The following is a 5,656-nucleotide window of genomic DNA, read 5'->3' as shown; positions in this document are numbered from 1 at the left end:
TGATCTGGCTACAACTATTCTTATGGATTACTTTTTAATAGAGTGATTTGTTCTGGTTCACTTAAAAAAAAACAATTTTCCTTAGGTTTTCTTTATAGTAAAACATCTACAACTATTTATGAGTATCATATCAAAAGGCGACTTAACCTCATAGATCAGTGTGACTACTTTGAGTTAGGCAAGCAATGCAAATACAATGAATGCAAGATAGAACATTTTGGGCATTAAAGCCAGTCACAAACATGATACTGAAGGAGTATTATTTTTCAAAACAGAAATACTAGGAGAATGTAAAGCCTCTGTGCCCATTGACTATGGGGATGGAAAATGAGCAGCCCCCACTCCAGAGGCTGCAGATGGTTGTTGGGGCACAGCAAGTTCTGAGATTCTCCCCAGACAAGAGATGAGTCAGGTTTTGTGAGGAGCCTGAGGATGAGAGGAATTTGCTGATGGCAGAATTAGTGTTCCAGAAGGCTCAAAAGAGAAGATATGGGAGACAACTGGGAGGTTATGTCATCACCATCACCATCATCATTGAGTTAGTCGCTCAGTCGTGTCCGACTCTGTGACCTAGGAGGAGCCGCTAGGCTCCTCTGTCCGTGGAATTCTCTAGGGAAGAAACTGGACTGGGTTGCCATTGCCTACTCCAACCATCATCATTAAGTACTCTAATATCCTATCAGAAGAATAGTAGGGATACATATACATATAGGTACATTGGGTTCGATCCTAACACCTTAAATATAATGTACATGTGGCCATGGTAACTTAATAGTTTAATACCAAGACCAAGAAATCAATAATGAAGTCCTAAGTTGTAGCTAAGCTATAAGAATGGAAGAAAAATGACAAATGCTGTATGATTGATTCCACTTATATGAGATACCTAGGGTAGCCAAATTCACACAGACAGAAAGAATGGTGATTGCCAACGGCTGAAGGAGGAGATGAGGGAGGGGAGTTAGAGTTTCATGGGTAGAGAGTTTGGGTTGGGGAAGATGAAAAAATTCTGGAGATTGATGGTGGTGATGGTGGTTAAACAACAATGTAAATGTAATTCATGCCACTGAATTGAACACTTAAAAATGGTTAAAATGATACATTTTATGTTTTTTATTTTTTACCACAATACAAAATTGGAGCTGTGTGCATTTTAACACTTGCTATTTCAAGTGAGTTCACAATGTCCATGGCATAGCCTAATAAGGATCTGATGCTGTGGAAAGGGTTCTATTCAGTTTTTCTTATTTAATCCTCACTCAGCCTCATCAGGGAAGTATAGCTATCTCCATTATCAAAGAAAGAGAACTGAAAGAGAGTGTTTCTTTAGCTCTTTTTTTTTTTCTTTTTTTTCTTTTTGGTTGGTTTATAATGTTGGGTTAGTTTCAGGTGTACAGCAAGGTGATTCGGTTATACGTGTGTGCTTAGTTGCTCAGTCATGTCCGACTCTTTGCAACCCCCAGGACTATAGCCCTCCAGGCTTCTCTTTCCATGGAATTATGCTAGGAAGAACACTGGAGTAGGTAGCCATTCCTGTGTCCAGGGGACCTTGTGACCTAGGGATTGAACCCCAAACTCCTGCATTGCAGGCGGATTCTTTATCATCTGAGCCACCAGGGAAGCCTTTGGTTTTATTTATATATTCCTTTTCAGATTCTTTCCCATTATAGGTTATCACACGATATTGAATATAGTTCTTCCCTGTGCTATGTTGTAGGTCCTTGTTGCTGGCCAGAGTAGAATTCTCATCCAGTCATGTAGCTAGTGAGCAATGGAGCTGGGGATTATATCTAAGCAAATGTGTCTCCAAAGCGTATGTGCTTCCTGCCTGTTAGCCCCATCACACTGCAATAGGCGAGATGTCAATTCTGCTTTTAAAATGCTCTGAAGTCCAGGTTTTAAGCACATGACACAATAGTGGACCCCTGGGAGGGGGTCCTTAACTGTCTAGCAATAGACAGTTAAGGCAACTTCTTTTAGACAGAAGCCAGACTGCGCTTAAGTTGAGAAGCCAGTTCTCTGAACCAGAGCGAGTTCCAGGAGAAGTGGCCGAGGCCATGAATGAAAGAGCACTGCCCAGTGGGAGGGCTGTGGACAGACTCACACTCTTACATGGGATTTCTCAGCTCTCTCTGCACACAGAGGCAGTAATTGCTCTCACTGGGCACCCCTCCTGGATAATGCACAGCCAAAACACGATGTGCTCAGAGGTAAAATTAAAATTTTATATCTGTACTTTAGAAATATAAGTGTTTCATAAATACAAGGCATTAAAATGATTTGGATTCCACAAAGCAGTCTGGAACAGGAACAGTTTTATCAGACGGGTGTCATAAAGCTCATGAACTGCCAAAACAACAGTGCCCGAAAGGAATTAGGTACAGGCCACTCAGGGAGGCCTTGTATAATGAAAACTTGAACATTTTTTTTCTTTTTCCCACCAAAGCATGTTTTGGAAAAGCTATGTATGTATCCTATTGTATAGAGAACTTCAAAAGACTAAAGTGGACCACTGCAGAAACCTCAGAATACTGTCTTGAGAATACTTCAAATATTTCCAAAGCACATCAGTATAAAACATCTGCATTGTAAATTAAAGATGCCAATTGGGTTGCCAGTAAAGGCAAAGTTTAATATTCCCAGATGTTATTATACAGTATCTATGATATGTTGGCTGAGCAGGGTATGCACATTTGTGCACTGTGGTGTTTTTTCGAAATGTAAATTTAGTCCCCAGAGATATAACAAGAGCAAGACTGAATAAATTGTCTGAAAAGTAAAATTCATATTTCTTTTTTTATTGGTAGTTTAAAAGGTGGGGGAAGGGAAAAAGTAAGAAAACAAATTTCTCTATTAAATGATATTTTTTCTTATCAAAGTTATAAGCAAATTCTTAATATTATTGATATGAAATGAATAGTTTTTTATTTTGGCATCAATTATTCCTATTACCCTGCTTTGAAAGGAAGCAGTGGAAACCAAATATGTTCATTTACTTAATAAGTTCTCTTGCTGAGGTACTGACCATATTATAGTATACTCTATTTTTAAAGCTTCCTGTATTTTAAGACAAATTTTATCTAAGATGTTCAAAACAAAATAAAGCATTGTGATTTACAACATCAAAAAGTTGTACCTATATTATAGAAGTATTTTGGAGAGTTTAGTAATTTGTAAGGTCCCTTGTCCTTGTTGGAGTTGGTAGCAAGGATAAAATAGTAGCAGCAGTTTCATTCTGGAAGCTTTCTCCTACTTAACTCCATTTGGAGTTGAAACTCAGTGATAATAACCATAAAGGACATTTTTTTTAAGTGCAAAATTATTTTGGTTAACCCAAAGGACAATTTTTATCCAGTCACTATCTCGTTCAATTATTCAATAGATTTTGAACTCAAAATATCATTATAGAAAGCGGAAGGGGAAAGTTGTCAAGTAGGTATATTCTTTATAAAAATAACACAGCTAATGTACCATTCTCTAAGTACTTTGGCGTTAGGCAAAAGCTTTCAAGGTACAGATCTGGAAATGAGGTTTCTACATTCTAACACGAGCTGGTTGTGCGACCTCGGAAAAATAATGTCAACTCTTTGGAACTATGTTTCTCTATTTTAAAAATAAGAAAGTTAAGTTAGACCAATTTTTCTGCCCTGCTTCATCATCAGAGTATCTCATTTCAGCAGTTGTCAGAGGAGTCCTAGTTGGGAACCTCTAATTCACTTATGCAGTCAATCTGAGGACTAAGGCACAGTATCTGTTAGATGTTAGGCTAGGATCATGGGGTTTTCAGTTTCCTTCCAACTCTAGCAGTCCATGGGCCTATGACTTATTTGGTGCTTATCCTTCAATCATCTTCAACAACAATGTGTTATGGGGTGCCTATTATTTTACCATATTGGGCAAGGCTAGGAGGATACTAAAACTTTTGAAAGATTCCTCTTCAGCCTGGTTGGGAAGAGAGGTTACACGGATAGAAATTTGGGAATAGAATAACGTGTACTGGTTGGGAATGATGCTCCAGGGCCAGAGTGTTGAGGAAGGCCTTCACAGATGGGACTGGAGAGAGGTTAACAAAGCAGAAGAGGGTGGACCTGTGGAAAGGAGTGATAAGATCTTTCTAGGTGGGATAAAGAGAGTAATTGGGAATATGGAAGCAGGGATATTTAATGCCTGTCTTGGAATAATGTATAGGCCAGTTTTACTGGAAAGAATTGTGTTATTATTTAATGAGTTTTTAATCCCAAATTGTGTATAGCAGCTTAGCTGTTATTTTAGCAAATGTGGTAGCTATTATTGCTATATTTAGCCAGTCTGTAGTATAGCAGACTATCCAACTGTTCACAATTACTTTTATTAACCCTAGGGAAATTATTGATGTGTCTCAGAATCTAACATGGACACAGTGGAACAACTGACAAATACTTATTGAATCCATATAGTGTGCAAGTCTTCATGGGGTGTAAAGCTGGATTGGACAGTTTCTGGCCCTAATGGAGAAGACTAGTGGCTGTTATAAAATGCCCTCAAGGAAAAAGCAAAATAAAATCCAAGACCATACAGCGCATTTAACACTTAAAAAAAAAAAAAACCTTTTAAAAAAAAAAAACCTTCAAGCCAACTGTACTTAGAAAAATAATCTTAATCATGCCCATGTTGAGAATGATTATCTTACTACACTGATCAGACTAAACCTCTAGCTGTGGCCCAAGTCACTTTGTTATTTTTTTTTGCCTCATTTTGTGGCTTGTCTTAGTTCCATGACCAGAGATTGAACCCTGGGCCATTAGCAGTGAAAGTGCAAGAGCAGAGCCCTAACCACTGGACTGCCAGGAAATTCCAAGACACTTCTTATCCACATAAGTTCTGAAACAGCATGCCCTTTATTTTTTTTCACTTTGCAGATCTTTACGTGATATCTTGCAAGCATGCCAAATTTTAATCTCCTATAGTATACATAATCCTCTTTCCTCAGTGTATCATCTCTCTTCTAAACAACATATAACAAAAACAGAAACCAATTCCATGGCCACTGCTATCATAAAAAGTTCAGTTCAGTTCAGTTGCTCAGTCGTGTCTGACTCTTTGCGACCCCATCAATCGCAGCACACCAGGCCTCCCTGTCTGTCACCAACTCCCGGAGTCCACTCAAACCCATGTCCATTGAGTCGGTGATGCCACCCAGCCATCTCATCCTCTGTCGTCTCCTTTTCCTCCTGCCCTTAATCCCTCCCAGCATCAGAGTCTTTTCCAATGAGTCAGCTCTTCGCATGAGGTGGCCAAAGTACTGGAGTTTCAGCTTTAGCATCATTCCTTCCAAAGAAATCCCAGGACTGATCTCCTTCAGAATGGACTGGTTGGATCTCCTTGCAGTCCAAGGGACTCTCAAGAGTCTTCTCCAACACCACAGTTCAAAAGCATCAATTCTTCGGCGCTCAGCCTTCTTCACAGTCCAACTCTCACATCCATACATGACCACTGGAAAAACCACAGCCTTGACTAGACGGACCTTTGTTGGCAAAGTAATGTCTCTACTTTTGAATATGCTATCTAGGTTGGTCATAACTTTCCTTCCAAGGAGTAAGTGTCTTTTAATTTCATGGCTGCAGTCACCATCTGCAGTGATTTTGGAGCCCCCAAAAATAAAGTCTGACACTGTTTC

This window comes from Bison bison, unplaced genomic scaffold (genome assembly GCF_000754665.1).
Source record: "Bison bison bison isolate TAMUID 2011002044 unplaced genomic scaffold, Bison_UMD1.0 scf7180017864460, whole genome shotgun sequence".
NCBI classification, from domain to species: domain Eukaryota; kingdom Metazoa; phylum Chordata; class Mammalia; order Artiodactyla; family Bovidae; genus Bison; species Bison bison.
Note: the sequence above shows the minus strand (reverse complement) of the source record.